Here is a 25,663-nt window from a genome sequence, read left to right on the forward strand (position 1 = left end):
TACTCCGAAAACCATGCAAAATGAGGCAAAAGATAGACGTAGAAAACGAAAATTATACTTGGATTCTCGGATATCTCATAATCTGCATGTACCTTCAACTTGTGCAACCAACATGTTGTCAAGTAGTATTGCAACAGGTAACAATATTGATAATCGTAAAATGACGTCCTATTTTGTACATGAGTATTCAAATTTAATAAGTATTCAAACAAGTAACATATACCAAAATATTTAAACATTTAACATAAACCAAAATATTGTCAAGTACTATTCCATTCCAACATCTAACATAAACCAAAATATTTAAGCAGGTTCTACAAAAACCATTGCTACTTACTTATCTACTTATTGCGAAAACCGTTTTTTAGCCAAAATTACCATATAAAATGGTTGAACGGTTTTCATCTATGGTACTAACCCCATTATTCTTTGATTATATCCCTAACAAAGAGTGTAGGCATATCCTCATACCACTCTAAAACGCAAAGATAACCCTGCTTGATGTTGTTTTCACGAACCCATGCTGACCATCCCAATACAGTAAACCTGTTTTTCTTTTTTCCTCTTTTTGGTTCAGCCGAGACGTTCAAAGTGGTTTCGACACCACGCCTTTGAATGGTCACCGTACGGCAGTGATCGATTCCCATGGCTTTTGCGACCTTTACCGATATCCGCTAAAAATGCCCAAAAAGTATTCAGACTCTAATGATAAAGAGAATAATGACACCATAGAACACCAACAGTTAAGTTAGTATACAAATAATCTAAGTAAATACTTACAAAACGTGAACAAGAGGACGGCATCCAAATGATATTTGGTTCTGGTGCGTCCCAGTCAATTGATTCCGAAGTGAAAGGTTCTTCTGAGTCCGAATCTGTTAGCATGATCACTTCCTTTTCTTTCTTTTGTTTGTTTCGCGCATTTGAAGCACTCGTCATTGACTACATATGATTATTTTGATAAATACTAGATGTTTATTATCACAGTACATTTCGATTTAGGAAAAACCCCGAATTTGAGATCGCCAATATGTAACTCTGATTCAATATTCACAAATCTGAAATTGAATCTGGAGTTCTAAAACCTCTACACTAACACAAATCTTACATTATTCATAAACAACACCATGTAAATACATGATGAACCGGTTTGTATATGGATAACTTCCCTATTAACGGTGTGTCATAACTAATCAGCAAAATTTAGGGGTATACATAATAATCTGTGACATATAGATAACTAACCCTGTAAATACATGATGCACCGGTTTGTATATGGATAACTTTCCTATCAACGGTGTGTCATAAGTAACCAGCAAGATCAGGTACTAACCTCAAAAATAACATAACATTTTAAATAAATTAGGGCTAAAACACACCCAATGAAATATCAATCAACCTAATCACGCTAATATAAGTTTAACAACGCACATCAGAGCTTCTAACCTATAAAACCATACAAGTTTATCTTAAGTCTTCTTCATCCACTTTTAATCATAACACATTATAAACAAAATTCACACATCTGAAACTTAAATTCAAGTTATAAAAGCAATACAATATCAAAATTCAGTACAAAATCAGTTAAACAAAGTAATCGAAGCAACTATACCAAACGAAATTGAAGATTGATTGCGACCTTAGGACCGACCAAATCTCTGATGCGATGCAAGTATACAACTTTATAACACATTAAGTATTAAAAATGTAGATGATGTGAGAATTTCAGTTGGAATACTACCTGTTATTGATTTCTGTTTGAATGCTCCGACTGTGAATGGCGATTTGGTGAGGATGTTTGTATGCAAATGAAGTTAGGGCTTTTTTATAAAAGGGTGTGGTTGAGAAAGGGATATGAATCACTGTGTAGTCAGTGATATCCTAATAAAGTAACCGACTTTTTTATTAATTCTCTGTTTTCTTTTTTTATTTTCAGTTTTAATTTTTTTAGATTTTGCACTAACATTTTATTTTGTTTTTTTTTTAGCAAACAATCAAAGTAAAACCGTATTTTGTAACCGAATACGAGAACTCTTTTTCGATCTCATGGGTAGAGGAGAGGAGTACCGCCTACCGGACTCTATATCGGGGAAGTGGATGTATTTTAAACTCCGATTGTCATTATAATTTTGTCCTCATATACTTTTTTTGATGTAACCTAAATCATTTATATAAGAAGGACAAACATGTGATTTTTCAAGAGTGCGCAATTCGCTGGTATTATCACTATTATTTCATTAGAATAATAAATGCAAACCCATAATTAAAAACCATGTGTGTCGATTGTTAATGGACTGCAAATCCAAAGATAGTTTATTATTCATTGAGTTCAACTACTATTGGTTTTGCTTTTAAATTAAACCCATGCATTACATTTGATGTGCCTTTGGTATATATGTTTTTTGTTAAGAAAGATAGATTAACAACCCGTGAGTATTCACGGGTGATAACCTAGTAACCCTATATATTATATATAAACCTAGAAATATATAATTATAAACCTACAAAATTATAATTTACTCTGAAGTAATTTGTTTAGTGTTAAAATTTGTGACCTTAACATTATTGTATCAACCAACCCAAGAGGCCAAGAACACATTTAAAAAAAAATTGTTCCTTAATATGTTACATCAATCATCGTTGGTGAAAGGAAAAATTCAAAGCTACGAAGAAAGCAGCTACCGAATCACATGACAATGTAATGATTCATTTGGTGCATATTCAATATACAAAACTTCTCAATAACATTTTAAGTGATTAACTACTCGTATGGCAACGGGGTGTACTCTAACATTTGGTGTGTTAATGGTGACATGACATATTAACCGGTATTACATCATTCCTTGTGTTAAAGGGCATTAAAGGGGTTATATGTTAACGGGATGTTAAGAGATTACATTAATTATTCTTTTCTTTTTTAAACCAAAAACCACTTAAAAATATGGTTATATGGAGTTAACGGGATTAACCCATTTCCTTGGAGTGAGGCTGAATGTGTTGGGAATTCCTAGTCTAATCCGTGGCTTACATGCGTGAAGGATGGCTAAGAGGATTGCTTGGAGTGCAAGACAAGTAATAAACAATATATTAATTAATTAGTGGATTGTTATCTAAGTATCCTATACATGTTGGGTTAGGATGTGTATTAGATAAATATCATGTAATTAATTAATAAGCGTCCTAGTTATAGTCTAACGCGTTTAGGTTAGCTATATATACCAATCTAATTGGTAGGGATTGTAATTTGCAAGGTTTTGAGTTAAGTTTCCTTGATAATAAACATTGGGTGTTAGCCAATTACTCTTCTTAACTTCCGATTATCTACTAATCTGGTACCAATTCCCTTTAATTGGTATCAGAGCGGAATAATTGAACGATCGAGGACCTGTGGTAGTCAACTAGCCTGCGAGCAAAGGGGTTGTTGATACCTGAGGAACAGTTCGCGTCAGGGAACTGTGGTGATCAGATAAATCTGCTCGATTGAGAGACCCGTGAAGAACAACATACCTGCGTGTCAAGGGGTTGTTGTTGATTGATACTTGCGACCGGAAGTATCTAGCCGGAACCATTCTGATCGAAGAGAAAGGAGAAGAGCGGCGTATTACAGGGGAAACTGAAGTGGCGTTCACTGCTTTTGGGTTCATCGGAAAAAGCATTTAATTGCTTTGACTAATTTTCCTCGTACAGTACACATCGTGCCTTTATCTTTTTTATTTTAAAGTTGAGTTCAATTATTTAAAAAAAAAAGGAAAAGGCAATTGTCTTTATCTCTTCGTAGAGTAACAATTATATATATATTAAAAAAGAAAGCTTGTGAACAGTACCTCATCTCATTCATCAGACGCTATTATTGTATATATACATGTTTTTTCATTAAGTAGAACTGTATTGGCATTTGGTAAAGTGGTTGATATGTAGTGTTTGTTAATAAAATGCACCGGTTCGAGCCTTGCTTTTTGTTCTTTTTTTCCCCACTTTATTTCCCCCTTCTCAACAGCCAAATGCAGAGATAAAGAAAGAGAAAGAGAACAAGATAGCAAGCAGAGCAGTAAGAGAGAAGAGAGAGATATCCGGAAGCCAGCAACCGGCCTTCGAGGCGTGCTCGCCTCCCACAAACAGAACCAATCGCCGACTCTAGGGCTTTCCGATGAAGATTCGAGCGATCAGAGGTGGTAGTGGCGAGTTTTTGGGGCCAGCTGGTGGAATCATGTCTTTCTCTCATATTCCCGTTTGCATTCCACCACCATCATTCATTTTCATTATGAAAGAAAGCAAGAAACAAGAATAAGGGTTAGGCACTTGATTTGAAGATGAAGGCCAGACCTAGAAAATGTGATTTGAAGATTGAGTGAAATATTTAGAGAGAGAGAGAGAGAGAAATGACTGCTTTCTCCGGCCGTCGAGCCTTCACGCCGGTGATCGGATGCTTTCTCCGGTAGCTTAGCATTCATGTATTGCTCAAGTTTTAATTAATTTGTTGAACTATTTGACATTTTAAGGCTGAAAATTGAGGTTTTTTTTTCTCTGATTTAGGGTTACAAGAACACGTCAGAAATGGAAGTAAAAAAAATGGCAATGGGAGGTCAAAGATTGTACATTATGAGGTAATTGAGCAGCTTGGTAGAGGAGCTTTCCTTTAATTTCTCGGTATTGTTTGGTTTAAGTCCCAAATTTTGCCTTCGCTTTACCTTTATCTATAGACTTTCCAGTTTTCTTTAGCTTTTGTTTATGTTTGTAGTGATTGAATTTAGGAAAACTACACAACGTTTGTCAAAGGTGGGGGTATGCTTATCGGTCTTCTTCAGTTCAGGTGAGTAAAAAACAATCCCTTTGATTTGGTTTTGCTATTTTCAATCACTTTTTGATGGATTTTTATTTCTTTGCTCGAAATTTCATGACGGGTTTCAATATCTATTATTTTGTGAAGATTAATGGGAATGGTATGCTGACAAACACCATAATTGCAAACTATAATGGATAAAATTGTTTCTGAGCAGTTTGAGTGTTTAACATTAATAATGGGGTAGAAACTATGATTTATGAATGATGTTATTTTGGTTGTTCAGGGACGGGTTGACCATATATGGCTGGCTTGAATACACAATTTTTCTTTTTCATGAAGGCCTTTGAGATCACAAAGTGGTGCTAAAAGTATTTTTTTTTCAACAGTGATGATTCATAGGAGGAAAAACTTAAAACCGATATGGAAACTTCAAAAATCTTGAATTTTGAGAGAATAAGTAAGAGGGAAAAATAAGACGTGTTTGAATCTTAAGTATTGAGTTATAGTCAGTTAATATCACTTGTAGAGTTGTTAGATATTTGTTCGATTTCATGTATGTCTACACGAAGAGAAGGAGAAAAATGTACACCCCGCTATTGTGTATTATTTAAATCCAGCCTAAATGAATAACTATGCACATGTGGAAGACAAATATAATGTGTGTTAGAGACCCGACTTTTACATCTAAACAAAATTAAAATCCGTGTTATAACATGTGATTGGCTTTTATTCGATTATCAGAAAATTGAATTGTAGCCTTTAGTTATACAAATCTAACTTGGGATATGTCATATGCTTGAGTATGATACTGGTTAACACTATCATTCCTATAACAGATGATCCTTGATCCGGATGTTTTATATTCCAAAGTAAAAGTTGTATGAAATGTTACAAAGTGTTTGATAAAACTTACATAAAATGACATGAAGAAGTGTGTAAGCTTATATTACATGATATACTATGATTGCATTTAGGATTTGTATATGGTGTTGAAGAAGTGTGTAAGCTTATATTACATGATATACTATGATTGCATTTAGGATTTGTATATGGTGTTGATTACTTATAGATTATTACACATCATGAGCATCATCCTTGCTACCACTACATGGCTGGTGACGGTGGGGATTGTCGGCATCGGACGGGAGATTAGGTTGGTCGCGATGTTGTTGAAGAGTTCCACCAGGTGACGGAGGCGGGTAAAAGCCCAGCGAAGATCCGCCGAAGGATGATTTCGCGTATGCGAGATCCAAACCATTGGAGAAGAATTTACCTTCGGTGACGGTTATTAAGGCGATAGCGGCAGTTGATTGAGATTTGGCTCATGATATCCCGGAGCATTGGTTAGCTAATTTTGTGGTGCGTATGGCTTTACAAAGGTTCTTTTATCATTTTACGTTTGCTACAATGGACCTAATTGTAATTTCTTTTTATCCAAAAATGCTACAGGTTGATTTAATGAAGATTGATTTAATGAAGATGTAGGTTTTAATATTAGCTTTGATGCAGTATATACAGTTGATGCTACTTGCTATGCCCCAAATTCGGTATATGTTTATGGATTTAAATATTTTTGGCATTTGTTATCTAATATGCTTGGTATGTTTTGGTCTTATTTTAAGCGAGCTCAATTTTAATTGTCCGGCAACTGTCTGGCTAGGGCCGGCTCAACCGCGCTTTGGTGGCCCAAAGCGAAACAAAAATTCTATATGATAATTGACATCAGCAATGTTTTTAATTGTAGATTCACAGCCACCACCAAAAAGGCCGGGTAAAGGTGGAATGGACGACTAAAAGCCGAACCATAGACATACCTTTTGTCCACCTAAAGGAACAAGTCACGGTGGAATGGCAGCCTACATCCAAAAAGCGCCAGACATTTCTTTTGTACAGATCATGATTGAAGATTCAACTACCAAACAAGTACATTACATGTTGCGTATATAAGCAGCCACGACGGCTTTCCTTAGGAAAACTTGTAATAAACGGTAAACCGTATGCTATTGACTTGAACATGTATCTCTAGATGTCCTAAATTTTGTTTGCCGCATCTATACGCGACATTATAATCTCTATACGTAACAGTATAATCGATGAATGATAATGTTATTAACAGGATCAATGCTTGCAACCGTAACTTAATAAAGCTAACTTGAATCGTCGCGCAACGCGCGACGTCAATACCCCTAGTTGTCTTTAAGTTGAGTCCAATTATTTACATATGTATTTTTTTGATTTTAACTATTGAGTTAAATTTGGTAAAATTAAGGGAATTGTTTTTCGATTCAGATTTGACCAAGTTGGAAACAGTTTTTAACAGTTGATTGTCTTGGTTAATCGTCGATTATAGTAGGTTGGAAACGGGAAACCGTTGATTGTCCTACGACGTTATCGACACGAATCGAAAAACAAACTGATTACAACCGTGTTAAAAGGGTTGTATCAGTAAAATTGATTCACCGGGGACTACTAAAACCTATAGCCGACGAAAGAAACGAACGATGGTTGTGGGTGAAGGTTCGAATGCTCCGGTAAAAGAAACGAATATCGGTTCGTTTCAGTGTCCGATGTTAAGTTCAACAAATTACACGATCTGGAGCATACGTATGGAAGTTATTTTTGGGATTCATGGAGTTTGGGATGTGATTGATCCGGGTTCTGATGATGCGAAGAAAAATAACGTGGCAAAGGCTCCTTTGTTTCAATCGATACCGGAGGAACAAATTTTACAGATCGGGAATTTGAAGTCAGCAAAGGAGATGTGGGAAGCAATTCAGTCAAGAAATCTCGGTGCGGAACGTGTGAAAGAAGCAAGATTTCAAACCTTAATAACCGAATTCGATGGTTTGAAGATGAGGGATACCGGAACGATTGATGAGTACGCCTCAAAGTTGTCGTCTATTGCTTCTAAGGCAGCCACACTAGGAGAAAATATTGAAGAACAAAAAATGGTCTAGAAATCATTCACTAGTTTGCCAAGGCGTTTTATTCACATTGTGGCCTCGCTTGAACAAGTTTTGGACTTGAAAACGGTCGGGTATGAAGATGTGGTTGGTAGACTAAAAGCTTATGAAGAGAGGATCAAAGAAAAAGATAACGCACACGACAATTCGGGTAAGTTAATGTTTTCTAAATCTGAATCTTCTTCTAGTCGTGGACGTGATTCTAGTAGGGGTCGAGGTAGAGGATCTCACTCATCGCGAGGGCGTGGCCGTGGTCGGGATAACACCCAAAACCGCGGTCAAAAAGAAGAATATAAGACCCGAGACAACGGAAAGCAAAAGGATAAAAAGCATGATTTATCGGGAATAAAGTGTTACCGGTGTGACAAATATGGACACTTTGTTTCAAGATGTCCAGATCGATTCAAAAATAATGAGTCGAACATGGCACAAGCTGAGGAACGAAATAATGAGGTTGATGGAACATTTTTTTATGATGAAGACCGATCAAGAAACTATCTTTTTAAACGAAGAAAAGGTTTTGCCAAAGAAATTTGAAGCCGATTCTAGCGAAAAAGATGTTTGGTATCTTGATAACGGAGCCAGCAACTACATGACGGGTAACCGGAGTTATTTTGCAGAGCTAAATGAGCGAATAACTGGAAGCGTGAAGTTTGGTGACGGTTCGCGTGTGACGATTAAAGGAAAAGGGTCGATTTTATTTGAAGGTAAAACCGGTGAACAAAAGCTTTTAACCGATATTTATTATATCCCAGATTTGCATAGTAACGTGATGAGTTTGGGTCAAGCAACCGAATTTGGATGTGAAATTCGAATGAAAGATAATTTTCTAACGATGTTTGATAGTGGTGGAAAATTATTGATGCGAGTAGCTCGTTCGAAAAATCATTTGTACAAGGTGAAATTGAAAGTGTGCAGTCCCGTTTGTCTTATGGCGAAAATCAGTGAAGATTCGTGGTTATGGCATGCGAGACTCGGGCATGCTAGTTTCAAGACCTTGGAGCAAATCAACGGGATGATTTTAGGAGTTCCAAAGATTCATCATGAGAATAAGGTGTGTGAAGCATGTATGGTTGGAAAACAAACGCGAAAACCGTTCCCAAAGAAGGCGACTTTTCGAGCATCACGAACACTTGAATTAGTCCATGGTGATTTATGTGGACCAATTTCCCCATCGACTATGAATGGTAATCGCTATATTTTAGTTTTGATTGATGATTTCTCACAATGTATGTGGTCGGACTTGTCAAAAGGAGAAAAGTGGAGCATTCGAAGCAATAAAATATTTTAAGGTGATGGCGGAAAAAAAGACGGGTAATTTGCTCAAAACCTTACGGACCGATAGAGGTGGAGAGTTCACTTCCCGGGCGTTTAATCTTTTTTGTGATAAAGAGGGCGTTACGAGACACTTGACAACCCCTTATACACCACAACAAAACGGCGTGGTCGAGCGTCGAAACCGTACACTTATGGAGATGGTTCGAAGTATTATGAAAGCAATGAAGGTTCCAAACTATTTATGGGGTGAAGCGGTCAGACATGCGACTTATTTAATTAACCGGTCTCCTACGCGTGCATTGGTGGGAGCTACTCCGTATGAAAAATACAAAGGTAAACAACCTAATCTAGAACATGTTAAAGTTTTTGGTTGTATTGCTTTTGCAAAAGTCGAAACGGATATTCAAAAGCTAGATGACCGGTCTGATATTTTGGTGCATTTTGGAAGCGAACCCGGGTCCAAAGGGTACCGTTTATATGATCCGAGAACTCGACAAATTGTGGTAAATAGAGACGTGGAATTTGACGAAACAAGGGGGTGGAAGTGGAATAGAAGTGCTGAAAATCATACCGGAAGTGAATCTGAACCGGGTTATTTTACCGTTTACTGGGGTAGTGTGATTGATACTGGCTTTGGGTCGATAAATTCAAGCACAATGATGTCAGAGACAGCTCAGAGCAGCCCAGAATCAGCTCAGAGCAGCCCAGAATCAGCTCAGAGCAGCCTAGAATCAACTCAGAGCAGCCCAGAAACTATACCCAGAACAGCCCAGAAACTACCCAGAGCAACTCAGAAACTGCCCAGAACAGCCCAGAAGATGAATTTCAGGTCAGGCGTTCCACTCGTCAGTCTATTTTACCTATAAAATATAGTGACTACGAATTAAATACGTGCGAATTGCTTTTAATTGATGACGAACCGGCTAATTTTCGCGAAGCAAAATTAAAGGGGGAATGGGTTAAAGCAATGCGAGAAGAAATTAATTCAATTGAACGAAACCGTACATGGAAACTTGTGGATTTACCAAAAGGCGTTAAACCAATCGGTTTAAAGTGGGTTTTCAAAATAAAAAAGAATGCGGATGGAACAATTAATAAATATATGTCACACCCCGATTTCCACGTGTTTCACCGGTGGGCCCGGTGGGGGATTACCGTGACGTAGTTGGCAACAATATAGTCAAACCACACAATATTTAAATGCACAGCGGAAGCATAAAGATAGATTATATTTCAACCATCAAATGTAATATCCAAGTATCACAAGTAGTTGAAATGAATCCACAGGGGATCAAAATAAAATAGAAAGATATTGTTCAACAGATAACGGCATCCCAAGCTTGCGAGACTCTAACGATGCTAAGGAGTGGCCAGCCTATTACGTGTAGAACCTGCATTTAATCTTTTTGGGGAAAATACGTCAGTTTACACTGGTAAATACATTCAACCGACACTTTTGTAAAATGTTTAATAAAAATCGATTTGAATGCACAAGGCACAAACCCTTTATAACTTGGGATAATTTATCAATTAAATCTTGTAAAAGAATTACATGTTCACTATGCGTTCGGTCGCCCGAGTCGTGCCGGGTTTAAGGTTAATTGACACATCACATAGCATAAAACCGTGGCGGGAAAACCAACGGTTATACCTTTATAATTATGAACACATTGTCGGGTGTACGCCTACACCCGCGTGTCAAGGTCGTGGCCATTTCGTAAAATGCTGCCAAGGGTATCCGGGACATGGTCATTAAGCTCCCAAAGGCGTAAAGCCAACAAAACAAATTTTTAAACGGGTCACATTGATAATACCCAACTACTAATGAGTTGGGGTCAATTGCCCGACCAAGCGGTATTTTTATATACCGTAACCCAAGCTCGTATAACGGAAAATAAGTTAAAAGTATTTACCTGAGCAATTAATAACCTCAATAAACAAATGCAAGTATCTTTTACTGGTCTCCTATTCTGGAACGAAGGTTTATAACAACCTATTAGAATCCTAACGGGTCTTTAATTTAGCCTTAGCTTAGACCGGTCAGTTTCGAAGGATAATTACGGTTTAATCGTGTGAAAGGCGAAAACCGGGAATGGAATGTGATTTGGACCCAACAAGTTTGAAGACTTTTTTTATGTGCGTAATATAATCACATTCTGGATTTTGAAGTATAAACGATAAGGTTTGACCCGTTTCGGCTAGTTTATGTAAACTAGTTACATAAACCGAACCGTGCGCGTAAAAGGCGTAACGGGTAACCGTAAGAGTCCTACACAGGTTTCCTAAGTCAATATGCTTTAAATAGGTTGTGGTATCAGTAGGATACCTTCCATAATGCCCGAAATGAGTTTAATTCCGATATATGCCCCGTAGGGGTATTTCGGTCATTTTAAATATTATAAAAGAGAGTTCTGAGTTCTACAGGCAATCTGAGTTTTCCAAACTGTTTATAAAGTCCAAAATACTCTATTTATTATTTAAAATCAGTAGCAACTGGAATCGGGTCAAAATACCATGTAGAACTCAAGTTATGTCCGAAAAGGGTATATTCGGTCATTACCGAATCGATGCCATACCCGCAGGTTATGAGCAGGTTAAAAATAATTAAAAATCTTTAAAAATCTCAAAATATTATTTTACATCAGTGTGTAAAAGGTTTGGTGTCGAAATTTGGGTTTAGATAGGCTTTATGCTAAATGCGTCGTTTAATTACTAAAGTTTCCGTAATTGCGCTATTTAGCATAACTCCTATTATAGACCTCGGATTGACGTGAAATTTTAGGGACATGCTTAGAAATCAGTAACTAAGGTTATTGTCCTTTCACATATCCAAAATTCTCGTTTTAAAGTAAAAAGGGCGTTATGGTCAACTTTTAAGCATTTAACGGAAATGTGCAAAAGACTCGGACAAACAACGAACCGGTCACAGAGGGTTATACCATCATGTAACCTGGTCCTAAGAGAGTCCTAAGGCATATCTAAATCATACCATAACGGGTCAGAACTGAAGTCAAAGCATAAGTCAAAGTTTTGCGACTTTCGGTTCCGAACCGGGTCAAAACAGTAAATGGTCGGATCAAACAAGCTTAGACCCTTTGTAATACTTATTATCATGTTGTATGAGTGTTAAAACAGGTTACACACCATCTACATTACTGATTATCCATAAAATCGAAAGTTAGCATTCTGTTGACTTTTTCTAAGCAAGTTTGACTCGACATTTAGACTAGTTAGAGTGGGAATCAGAGGGTGCCCTTTTGGGGGTTTAATGCCCACATAATTACCAACATATAACTACCTTTGATTCGGCAAACCACTGGACCATTTGTGATTTATCGTTAAGTCAATCGTTAATTACGACGGATTGACTTTTAGGCTATATCTAAGCAAAACTTAACCAAGAAAGGGTGAAGCATACTTACAAGAGTCCTATGCACGACTTGTGAAGCTTAGAGAGAATGCTTGAGCCTCAGAAATTATCAGAAAGCAGAATGAAGGTGTGAAGAACTTGGTTGCAACCCATTGGCCTTTTATAGTGTTCTAAATCCTCCAAGATGGTGACAACTAAGTCTATGGGGTGATCCAGATCATTTACAAGTGTCTCCTAGTGTCTAGGAAAGGTTAGGGGTCGCCCATGTTGCTGAAAATATCTTACTAAGTCGGTTAAACTGTTATAACAGCCAACACCCAACTTTCTATCGCTGGGCGTTCCTTACGAACCGTAAGGCAGGACCCTTGCGGTCCGTAAGCCTTTGACAGAGAAAAAAATTTAACCTTTCGCATCTTACGGACCGTAAGGCAGGACCCTTGCGGTCCGTAAGCCCTTGTCAGAAGCAAAAAAAAATAACCTTTCATGCATTGAACAGACAACCTGTATTGCATGATTCTTGGTCATGAATTTTCAGTACAATGCCTTTAACCCATGCTTGGACAGTTATCTACCCTATCATGAAGAATCATTGGTTTGCACAAAGATGGGATTTATGAACGAAGGTTTAAATTGCATTATTTTCTTTGGATCCATAGTTAGTAAACTTGGTCCTCTATTTTTATTTGAAATCACCGGATTAAAGGTATAATAGATGTTTGTTAATCATGTTAGGGTCTTGGGATTTATAATGAAGTCGTTCAGAGGTATAAATTAACATGTCGACATGTTCAAAAATCCTACCATACATCTTTAATTAGATCCGGGTTTACAATACTTTTGTCGTAAGTGACACGTGTCGTTTATTTATTGGACACAAATTTTCGAGGTGTTACATCCTCACCCCCTTAAAAGAAATCTCGACCTCGAGATTTATTGAAATAACTGAGGGTACTTTTCTTTCATCGTGGACTCTACCTCCCACGTGTACTCGGGACCTCTACGGGCATCCCATTTTACCTTCACAATCGGTATATACTTCCTGCGAAGTTTCTTAACCTGTCGATCCTCGATCGACACAGGTTTTTCAACGAACGTTAAGCTCTCATCGATGTGTACATCTGTATGTGGTATAACTAGTGATTCATCAGCGAAACACTTCTTTAGATTGCAGATGTGGAACACATTGTGGATACCACTGAGCACTTCCGGGAAGTTTAACTTATAGGTAACCGATCCGACACGTTCGATTACTTCGAATGGTCCAATATATCTCGGGCTTAACTTGCCTTTCTTACCGAATCGCATCACCCCCTTCCAGGGTGATACCTTAAGCAAAAACTTGTTGCCTACTTCGAAATTGAAAGGCTTACGCTTCAAATCTGCGTAGCTCTTCTGCCTGTCTCGGGCAACTTTCAATCGATCGCGAATTTGGATGATCTTGTCCATCATTTCAAATATCATATCAGGTCCTGTCATCTGGACATCTCCAACTTCTGCCCAACAAACGGGCGTTCTACACTTTCTACCATATAGGGCTTCAAAAGGTGCAGCCTTAATGCTCGTATGGTAGCTGTTGTTATAGGAGAACTCGACCAAGGGTAGGTGGTTATCCCAACTACCACCTAAGTCGATCGCACATGCGCGAAGCATGTCTCCTAACGTTTGGATTGTACGCTCACTCTGTCCATCTGTCTGAGGGTGGTAAGCCGTACTGAAATTCAAACGTGTGCCCAAAGATTGTTGGAAACTTTTCCAAAAGTGTGACGTGTATCTGGTATCTCTATCAGAGATGATAGATACAGGCACACCATGAAGGGCTACAATCTTATCTACAAACAACTGGGCTAGTGTATCGGAGCTATGAGTCTCCTTTATGGGTAGGAAATGTGCTGACTTAGTCAGTCTATCAACTATTACCCATATTGTATCATTTCCCTTCTTTGTCTTTGGCAACTTGGTGATGAAATCCATCGTCACCATTTCCCATTTCCACTCGGGAAGTTCAGGCTGTTGTAGCAAGCCTGACGGCTTTTGATGTTCCGCTTTTACTTGCGCACAAGTCAAACACTTTGCTACGTAGGTGGCTATAGACTTCTTCAAGCCTATCCACCAAAAGTTTGCCTTCAAGTCCTGGTACATTTTATCAGCTCCAGGATGGATGGATGGAATATCGGGAACTGTGGGCTTCTTGAAGGATAACGTCACGAAGACCTCCATAAACAGGAACCCATATCCTTCCATTCAGTCTCAGAATTCCGTCTTTGCCATAGGATAACTGCTCTTCAGTTACTCCTAGCTTTTCGTTTGGATAGTTAGCTTCTAACACAGCTTCCTTCTGTGCAGCTAACAATCTCTCATTCAGACTGTTCTTGATTTCAATGCTCTTGGCATTGATCCTAATTGGCTTCACTCTTTCTTTTCTGCTCAAGGCATCTGCGACTACGTTGGCCTTGCCTGGATGGTATCTTATTTCACAGTCATAATCGTTCAGAGTTTCCATCCAACGTCGCTGCCTCATATTCAAATCTTTCTGATTGAATAGGTGCTGAAGGCTTTTGTGATCAGAGTAGATCACAAATTTAATACCATACAAATAGTGTGTCCATAGTTTTAGTGCAAATACAACGGCACCAAACTCCAAGTCATGGGTGGTGTAATTCCTTTCATGCACCTTTAATTGTCGTGAAGCATAGGCAATCACCTTGCCCTTCTGCATAAGCACACAACCCATCCCGGTGTGTGATGCGTCACAATACACAACAAATTCTTCCATTCCTTCCGGCAATGTCAACACAGGAACATTGCTTAGCTTCTGTTTGAGGACGTCGAAAGCTTCTTGTTAGATCTTTGTGAATCACCATCTTCACGTTTTCTTTTCTCACTATCAGCATTTCTTAATGATCTCTGCCTCACTGCGTCCAGTGTAAGAAACAGAGATATATCTGCCACGGATCTGAAGGTAGCAGGCCTAGAAAGCCTTCACGCTAGCTTTTATCTCTGGGGCCAAACCCCCAATGAAACGCGCGATCCGTTTGGGTTCCGGTGTTACAAGGTACGGAACCAATCTCGACAGAGTGTTGAAACTTGTGAGATATGCCTGGCAATCCAGAGTCTTCATGACTAGCGATAGGAAATCAGACTCTATCTTCTCAACCTCGTGCTGAGGGCAGTAATTTTCTTTAATGAGAGCGATAAATTCCTCCCATGACATGCTATACAAAACAGCCTTCCCAGAGGCTTGAACCAATGATCTCCACCATGCTAGGGCTTCACCCTTGAACGACTGTGATACAAACTTCACCACATCTCTCTCAGCACAACCACTGATGTCCACGACAGTGTCCATTTCGTCTAACCATGTCATACAATCCACCGCGCCTTTTTCCCCTGTAAAATCTCGGGGTTTGCAGGAAACAAAGTACTTATACGTGCAACCCCTGGCGCGAGGTGCATCATCGACCACTTTCTTCTTAGGATGGACACTATTCTCATTTGATGAGTGTCGATCATCATCCTTCTTAGGCTTAGACGGGGTCGAGGGTGGTTTGCTGTGAGATTTAGAATGGGTTCTTGGCTTCGAGTGTGGTGTAGATAAGGTCCTGCTTCGAGACTCGGTATACTCTTCGTACTGCCGATCTAAGGCCGCCTTAACAGCGCCGTCTACTAAAGCTTTTAATTCTGCGCTCGTTATATTAATTTGGCCGTTATCATTTCCATCCTCCTTTGATTGACTATTAACTCCATTTGGGTCAGCCATCGAGATCTTGATCTGCTACAAGGAATATGACAGAATTTTATTTAGGAGTTTTATTATGGAATTGTCTTTTAGGGCAGTTCATTAACCATGGTAAACATAGACCATATCTGGTTAATTTGTTACTCACTTTTATTTAGGATTTGAATATAACTTATCCTAATTACAAACAATATTGTTAGTGGCACAAAAGCCTAGTCACAAGGACGTGTTATTTTATCAGCCAGGATTTCAGAGAATCAAAGCATGAAGGTTTGAACCATAGTTCTTTTACCTTTTATGACAGGGAGTCATAGACTACAACTGTCTTTTGTCTTATATGACAATAAGTATGGCCTGTAGGCACTACATCACTAATGGATGATTGACAGGTAATCATCTTAATTGATGATTTAAACCCATGATTTATAAGTCATTAACTTAGGTCTTGGAATCCTTTGAAGGATTCTTATATAAGAATGACGCGTGTGATTTTGACAAATCACATCTGCCAAGAATGTTAACATGTTTACAGAGGTTAACAGGAATCTGAATCTTTTACTCAGGTCTCACCATCTTGGCTGGGTCTTAAAATGACACCAGGCTAGGTCTCACCATTTAAGATTCTTTATTTAGGCAGACTTAATTAAAAGGAATGATTTTTAATTTATTTCATATAATAATGTATTAAAATGACAAAAATGAAATTTACAAACTTAACATTCCATCAATCATAATAATGATTACACACTGCCCTAAACGGGACTTTCAATAGACAAATACCTACGCAAAGGTTTACAGAAAACAAGTCCACGCAGGGACCAAATACAAGGATAGATGTCCGCACAGGGACAAAAAGGTAAGTCCACGCAGGGACTGAAAGGAAATTGTCCACGCAGGGACTACACATTATAAATGTCCACGCAGGGACTAAACAAATAAATGTCCACACAGGGACTTGATTTAAAATAGGAATTACAATAGAACATATAAGGACTAATGATCTCGCTTCTTCTTCCCTTTTAACAGGTTTGCTAGGCCTTTAAGGAATCCACGATTGTTCTTGCGTTCTTGCTCAAAGTCTCATTCTACCCTATTTAAACGGTGAAGGATTTCTTCCTGCTCTGGTGGGGAAAAACGTGGCTGCTGCGACGGTTGTTGAACCGGAGTTCTAGTAGGTGCTGGATACCCATGAGTTGCGTATCCTAATCCCCAAGGATTTCCATAAGGTCCTTCGGGATAGAGAGCGTTGTAATTGGCCGCTACCACGTATGGGTCGGCATCCGCATAATTATAGTGAGTGTGAGTCGGCAACTCAAACGGGTTGTACGCGGTAGAACCGGCGTACGCAGGTATCGGGTTATCATAGCCAAATGGTGGCGGAGGTGGTACAACTGGTGCAGAATTCACCTCTACAGGGTGGCTCGAAGGTCCACCTAACTGTGGTTCTTCAGGCAACGGCGGATAATGACTTGCACTCGAGTGGCGAGGGGTGCTAAAGTGGAATTCCTCTCCTCGGGTGGACATCCGCGCGCCTGATCTCCTACGCCTTGGCGGATCTGGAGGTGCTTGATGAACTGGTGGCGGTGGAGGCGGTGGCGTAACTGCCACAAAATGCGAATCCTCGGAAGGATCCTGTTGCTGTTGCTGCTGGTGAGGTGATGAATGGTGAGAGGGTGTAAAGTACCACTCGCACTGGTTAAACCTCGCCTGGTAACTGTCGGGACCCTGATAGGGTGTTCCATGAAAGGATGACCCATCAGAGATCTCGATAGGATGGTTGGGAGTACCTCTTGCGGGTTCGATGGGGTCCGTGTCCTCGTCCATATCCATCGCATTATCTTCAGAGAAATGATCTTCAGGTCCTAAAGGGTTATAACCTATTGGTTCTTGGACGTAATCAGCCGGGTTGAACTGGCCTTGGAAGAAAGGAGTGGGATCGCCATAAGAACGGTGCGAAACAGAACGCTGGAGAGGTATAAACGAAGGTTGAGGGTTACTGGGCTCGTTCTCCGAATTTGGTCCAAAAGAGTGACGGTAAGAAGGTGTCGAACTGTGTGAGGTAGACCGTCTTGCGGGCTCAAAGAGGTTCCTCCTACGCCTCTGAGGTTCTTCGCTCCGTGTACTGGAAGGAGCTCGCATATGTGATGGTCCGGCCTCGTGATCATTGTGAGTAGTGATCGGCCCTTTGCCTCTTCCTCCTCTTCTAATTGCTGGTGGCATATTCCTGCTTAACAAATTTTTTTTAAATCACAATAAACAATAAAAGACAAACTGGAATAACAATTCGAATTTGTCCTATGTTCTTGTCTAGACTCGAGTATGTGCAATTGTGTCATTGAGATTAAACACATAAGGATAGTGTTTAATTCACTCAACGTTGGCTCTGATACCAACCTGTCACACCCTGATTTCCGCGTGTTTCACCGGTGGGCCCGGTGGGGGATTACCGTGACATAGTTGGCAACAATATAGTCAAACCACACAATATTTAAATGCACAGCGGAAGCATAAAGATAGATTATATTTCAACCATCAAATGTAATATCCAAGTATCACAAGTAGTTGAAATGAATCCACAGGGGATCAAAATAAAATAGAAAGATATTGTTCAACAGATAACAACATCCCAAGCTTGCGAGACTCTAACGATGCTAAGGAGTGGCCAGCCTATTACGTGTAGAACATGCATTTAATCTTTTTGGGGAAAATACGTCAGTTTACACTGGTAAATACATTCAACCGACACTTTTGTAAAATGTTTAATAAAAATTGATTTGAATGCACAAGGCACAAACTCTTTATAACTTGGGATAATTTATCAATTAAATCTTGTAAAAGAATTACATGTTCACTATGCGTTCGGTAGCCCGGGTCGTGCCGGGTTTAAGGTTAATTGACACACCACATAGCATAAAACCGTGGCGAGAAAACCAACAGTTATACCTTTATAATTATGGACACATTGTCGGGTGTACGCCTACACCCGCGTGTCAAGGTCGTGGCCATTTCGTAAAATGCTGCCAAGGATATCCGGGACATGGTCATTAAGCTCCCAAAGGCGTAAAGCCAACAAAACAAATTTTTAAACGGGTCACATTGATAATACCCAACTACTAATGAGTTGGGGTCAATTGCCCGACCAAGCGGTATTTTTATATACCGTAACCCAAGCCCGTATAACGGAAAATAAGTTAAAAGTATTTACCTGAGCAAGTAATAACCTCAATAAAAAAATGCAAGTATCTTTTACTATTCTCCTATTCTGGAACGAAGGTTTATAACAACCTATTAGAATCCTAACGGGTCTTTAATTTAGCCTTAGCTTAGACCGGTCAGTTTCAAAGAATAATTACGGTTTAATCGCGTGAAGGGCGAAAACTGGGAATGGAATGTGATTTGGACCCAACAAGTTTGAAGACTTGTTTTATGTGGGTAATATAATCACATTCTGGATTTTGAAGTATAAACGATAAGGTTTGACCCGTTTCGGCTAGTTTATGTAAACTAGTTACATAAACCGAACCGTGCGCGTAAAAGGCGACCCGCGTAACCGTAAGAATCCTACACAGGTTTCCTAAGTCAATATGCTTTAAAGAGGTTGTGGTATCAGTAGGATACCTTCCATAATTCCCGAAATGAGTTTAATTCCGATATATGCCCCGTAGGGGTATTTCGGTCATTTTAAAGATTATAAAAGAGAGTTCCGAGTTCTACAGGCAATCTGAGTTTTCCGAATAGTTTATAAAGTCCAAAATACTCTATTTATTATTTAAAATCAGTAGCAACTGGAATCGGGTCAAAATACCATGTAGAACTCAAGTTATGTCCGAAAAGGGTATATTCGGTAATTACCGAATCGATGCCATAACCGCAAGTTATGAGGAGGTTAAAAATAATTTAAAATCTTTAAAAATCCCAAAATATTATTTTACATCAGTGTGTAAAAGGTTTGGTGTCGAAATTTGGGTTTAGATAGGCTTTATGCTAAATGCGCCGTTTAATTACTAAAGTTTCCGTAATTGCGCTATTTAGCATAACTCCTATTCTAGACCTTGGATTGACGTGAAATTTTAGGGACATGCTTAGAAATCAGTAACTAAGGTTATTGTCCTTTCACATATCCAAAATTCTCGTTTTAAAGTAAAAAGGGCGTTATGGTCAACTTTTAAGCATTTAACGGAAATGTGCAAAAGACTCGGACAAACAACGAACCGGTCACAGAGGGTTATACCATCATGTAACCTGGTCCTAAGAGAGTCCTAAGGCATATCTAAATCATACCATAACGGGTCAGAACTGAAGTCAAAGCATAAGTCAAAGTTTTGCGACTTTCGGTTCCGAACCGGGTCAAAACAGTAAATGGTCGGATCAAACAAGCTTAGACCCTTTGTAATACTTATTATCATGTTGTATAAGTGTTAAAACAGCTTACACGCCATCTACATTACTGATTATCCATAAAATCGAAAGTTAGCATTCTGTTGACGTTTTCTAAGCAAGTTTGACTCGACATTTAGACTAGTTAGAGTGGGAATCAGAGGGTGCCCTTTTGGGGGTTTAATGCCCACATAATTACCAACATATAACTACCTTTGATTCGGCAAACCACTGGACCATTTGTGATTTATCGTTAAGTCAATCGTTAATTACGACGGATTGACTTTTAGGCTATATCTAAGCAAAACTTAACCAAGAAAGGGTGAAGCATACTTACAAGAGTCCTATGCACGACTTGTGAAGCTTAGAGAGAATGCTTGAGCCTCAGAAATGATCAGAAAGTAGAATGAAGGTGTGAAGAACTTGGTTGCAACCCATTGTCCTTTTATAGTGTTCTAACTCCTCCAAGATGGTGACAACTAAGTCTATGGAGTGATCCAGACCATTTACAAGTGTCTCCTAGTGTCTAGGAAAGGTTAGGGGTCGCCCATGTTGCTGAAAATATCTTACTAAGTCGGTTAAACTGTTATAACAGCCAACAGCCAACTTTCTGTCGCTGGGCGTTCCTTACGGACCGTAAGGCAGGACCCTTGCGGTCCGTAAGCCTTTGACAGAGAAAAAAAATTAACCTTTCGCACCTTACGGACCGTAAGGCAGGACCCTTGCGGTCCATAAGCCCTTGTCAGAAGCAAAAAAAAATAACCTTTCATGCATTGAACAGACAACCTGTATTGCATGATTCTTGGTCATGAATTTTCAGTACAATGCCTTTAACCCATGCTTGGACAGTTATCTACCCTATCATGAAGAATCATTGGTTTGCACAAAGATGGGATTTATGAACGAAGGTTTAAATTGCATTATTTTCTTTGGATCCATACTTAGTAAACTTGGACCTTTATTTTTATTTGAAATCACCGGATTAAAGGTATAATAGATGTTTGTTAATCATCTTAGGGTCTTGGGATTTATAATGAAGTCGTTCAGAGGTATAAATTAACATGTTGACATGTTCAAAAATCCTACCATACATCTTTAATTAGATCCGGGTTTACAATACTTTTGTCGTAAGTGACATGTGTCGTTTATTTATTGGACACAAATTTTCGAGGTGTTACAATATAAAGCGAGACTTGTAGCAAAAGGGTACCTGCAGAGACATGGTATTGATTTTGATGAAGTTTTTGCACCGGTTGCGCGAATCGAGATGATTCGGTTTCTTATTTCTCTTGCAGCCGTGGAGGGTTGGGAAATACATCATTTAGATGTGAAAACGGCGTTTTTAAATGGTGATTTGGAGGAAGATGTTTATGTACTTCAACCGGAAGGATTCATTAAACCGAAAGAAAGTCACAAAGTTTGCAAGCCTTTCAAGGCGTTGTACGGGTTAAGACAAGCACCTCGGGCTTGGAATATTAAGCTAGATTCAATGTTGAAGGTGTTAAAATTCCATCAGTGTACTAAAGAACAAGCCGTGTATCGAAAGATTGTGGGTAATTCTTTAATAATTTTAGCCGTGTATGTTGATGACTTATTCGTTACAGGTTCAAGTTTGTCAATTATTAATGAGTTCAAGAAAGAAATGGCGAAACGGTTTGATATGTCTGATCTTGAAAAATTAACTTATTATTTGGGTATCGAAGTTTCACAAGGCGCGAATGGAATTAAAATCAAACAGGGAGCATATGCCTGGAAGATTTTAAAAGAAGCGAGGATGCACGAGTGCAATTCGGCTCTTGTTCCAATGGACCCGAATTTAAAGTTATCAAAAGCTGAAGACGAAGCTGAAGTTGAAGCAACCAGTTATCGAAAAATAGTTGGGTGTTTGCGTTATTTACTCCAGACACGTCCGGATCTCGCTTATTCAGTTGGCATGGTTAGTCGGTACATGCAAAGTCCAAGACAGAGTCATGCGGTAGCTATTAAACAAATACTCCGATATTGGAAGGGAACCGCGAGCTACGGGATTACTTATCCGAGAAAAAGCTGAAGGTGTGTTATGCGGCTATAGTGATAGCAATCACAACATTGATGATAATGATGGTCGGAGTACAACGGGACACATGTTTTATTATGGTTCTGCACCAATTACTTGGTGTTCGCAGAAACAGAGTACAGTGGCATTATCATCATGTGAAGCTGAATACATGGCAGCTAGTTCAGCAACTTGTCAGGCTATTTGGTTACGAGAATTGATAAGTGAAGTTACTAGAAGACAACCGCAGAAAGTGATGTTAAAAGTAAACCAGAAAAACCCAAATACAAAACCAAAAAACCCAAATACAAAACCAAAATCAAACTTCCTAAATCCAATACCTTGCTCTTGTTCGTTAAACCGCCACTATTCCGGCGAACCTGTCCAACCAACTCCGTTGCGCATCAGATCCGTCTTGGTTCTGTCACCGTCTCGGCGAATCGAGTTAGCAAAACCCTCAAGTTTCAGCAAACCCTAAGATCCTCTGATAAACACATAGCCCAATTCAGTTCAAGAATCATCCAATTGGATCTGGAAAAAACTTTAGATCGCACAACAGACGAACATTCAACTCGTGGTGACACCTCTTTGTCGTCGTCGGCATTACCAGACGCAGAACCCTAATACGCCGCTCTTTGAAAAGTTTCCTTTTTTTGTGATAACCCTAAATTCGCCACACATCACAAGACTGCCAATAAAGCTGAAACCCTATTTTTTCTCAGCCAGAACCTATTTATTTCGCTGCCAATTCCGTTGCTAAATCCGCTGCCATTTTGTCGGTGGCATAATTGTTACTTGTGGACGACTTGCGGGCGACTTTAAAATCTTGAACGCGAGTTCAAGTTGCCGGTGTATTTGATAAATACGCCGGTAAGATACCCTCGCTATCTAGCGTCGGTTCTCCGAACGAAAATCTTGAACGTGAGTTCAAGTATCCGGCGAATTTAATTGTCTGTTAAATCAGCTCGGTTAGGAACGCAAGTTCAAGTGTCCGGCGAATTTAAGTGTTTGTCAAATTCGCTCGGTTTGGTAAAAAAAATGGCAATCAATCATGGAAAAAACAGCTCTTGGATATTCGATTCCGGTGCAACTGACACCATGACATTTGAACAGTTAGATATACAATTAATGTCTAATCCTAGAAAAACTCAAATCCATACCGCAAACAATGGAATGATGCAAGTAAAAGGAGGAGGGACTATTGAAATTTCGCCAACTATGAAATTATCAAACTGTATTTATGTTCCATCATTATCACACAAACTGCTCTCCATTAGCCACATTACCAAAGAGCTGAATTGCACTGTACTAATGCACCCTAATTTTTGCCTTCTACAGGATATCAGGACGGGTGTGATTATTGGACGTGGTACTGAGCGCCAAGGGTTATATAATGTGGATGAAGTGGCTCAACAGGGTACTGTGATGTTGGCACATGGAACCGAAAACCGGGAAGCCTGGCTATGGCATAGACGATTGGGACACCCATCCGTTGGCTATTCGCACCTTTTGTTTCCAAAACTCTTCCCTCCAAATGGGAAAATAGATTGTGAAACCTGCTTTCGTGCTAAAAGTCATCGACAACCTTTCAAACCTAGTAATACGAAAGTTGCTTCACCTTTTTCACTAATCCACTCTGATGTGTGGGGTCCTGCTCCTGTGATGGGGGGGGCAAGGTCTTCGTTACTTTATACTATTCGTGGATGATTGCACTCGCATGACATGGGTATATTTTTTTAAAAACCAAAGCCGAAGTTTTCGAAAAATTTGTCACATTTTATGCCATGATTCAAACTCAATTTCAAACTCAAATCCAAATTCTTCGATCCGACAATGGGGGGGGGGGAATTTGTCAATACATCTATGAAACAATTTTTTAAAACCAAAGGATTAATTCATCAAACCTCTTGTGCTCATACTCCCGAACAAAATGGTGTTTCCGAACGGAAAAACCGTATTATTCTTGAAATGACTCGAGCTCTTTTGATCGAATCTCAGGTTCCTAAATCTTTCTGGCTGGAGGCAGTTGCAACCTCCATGTATCTGCTAAATCGGCTTCCCACAAAAGCTCTTAAATTTAAGACTCCATTAGATTGTCTGTCCAAGTCTGCCAATATTCCCCATCCTCTTACACTTGAACCTCGAATCTTCGGGTGTACCGCATTTGTTCATATACCCAAAGTCAACCGAAACAAGCTCGGCCCATGTGCTGAGAAATGTGTGTTTGTCGGCTATGGGATCGACCAAATAGGTTATCGGTGTTATAATCCAAAGACTCGTCACATGTTCACCACAATGAACGTTGACTTTCTTGAAACAAAATACTTTTATGACCCCCAACTCAGTGGTCAGGGGGAGAACGAATGTATAGACCCATTGAGTTGGCTAATCCAACTTCCCTCGTCTGAAGAAGTAACAACAACAGAACTTCCTCACAGTACTCCGAATCAGTCATCTTCAAACACAACTACACAATCTGCGGAGCACAGTACCACTGAAAATAGTCCATCCAACATGATACCTGAGGTAAGAAATAATGAGAACTCTGAGTTTACTATGTCTTGTGACTTTGAGACAACAGGGGAACATACAGAACCGATAACAACCGAACCTACAGAACATGTTGAACCAAATGTTGAGCATGTTGAACCTGTTGTTGAAGAGGTTGAACCAGTTACTGAACATGTTGAACTAGGTACAGCAGAGACAACCGGGAGATATTCTCTCCCTCCAAGAGAAAATAGAGGAGTTCCTCCTAAGAGATATTCTCTAGAAAAAGTGACTCCAAGGTCTAGGTATCCTGTGGCGAACATTGCCACTGGAAATTTGTCTAAAGAAGCTAAAGCATTTACAGCTGCCTTGTGCTCTGAAAAAATGCCATCTACAACACAGGAAGCATTGAGTTCTGAAGAATGGAAAAAGGCTATGGAGACCGAAATGGAAGCTCTCAAGAAGAATAACACGTGGGAGAAATGCACTCTCCCACCAGGAAAGAAACCAGTGGGATATCGGTGGGTGTTTTCAGTCAAACACAGACCCGATGGAACGATTGAACGATACAAAGCTCGGCTGGTTGCAAAAGGTTACACTCGGACTTATGGAATCGATTACTCTGAAACCT

The 25,663-nt window shown here is 39.4% G+C and overlaps 2 long non-coding RNA genes across 5 annotated transcripts; one reads left to right on the plus strand and one right to left on the minus strand.

Annotated features, from left to right (window-relative positions):
- Nucleotides 1-265: 265 nt before the first annotated feature.
- On the minus strand, nt 266-3,686 carry LOC110878984. The gene is made up of 3 exons (XR_004861839.1): nt 1,742-3,686; nt 781-942; nt 266-674 (listed from the first exon to the last, which is right to left on the minus strand). It is a non-coding gene; the product is annotated as an uncharacterized LOC110878984 (long non-coding RNA).
- Nucleotides 3,687-3,912: 226 nt separating this feature from the next.
- LOC110878976 lies at nt 3,913-6,901 on the plus strand. Of its 4 annotated transcripts, none has more exons than XR_002558333.2 (6): nt 3,913-4,451; nt 4,534-4,647; nt 4,739-4,810; nt 5,853-6,142; nt 6,233-6,330; nt 6,528-6,901. It is a non-coding gene; the product is annotated as an uncharacterized LOC110878976 (long non-coding RNA). The 4 variants fall into 4 exon arrangements; XR_002558331.2 differs by having other exon boundaries at nt 3,915-4,451; nt 4,534-4,604; XR_002558334.2 differs by having other exon boundaries at nt 3,915-4,451; nt 4,534-4,604; nt 4,752-4,810.
- Nucleotides 6,902-25,663: the final 18,762 nt, after the last annotated feature.

This window comes from Helianthus annuus, chromosome 1 (assembly GCF_002127325.2).
Source record: "Helianthus annuus cultivar XRQ/B chromosome 1, HanXRQr2.0-SUNRISE, whole genome shotgun sequence".
NCBI lineage: Eukaryota > Viridiplantae > Streptophyta > Magnoliopsida > Asterales > Asteraceae > Helianthus > Helianthus annuus.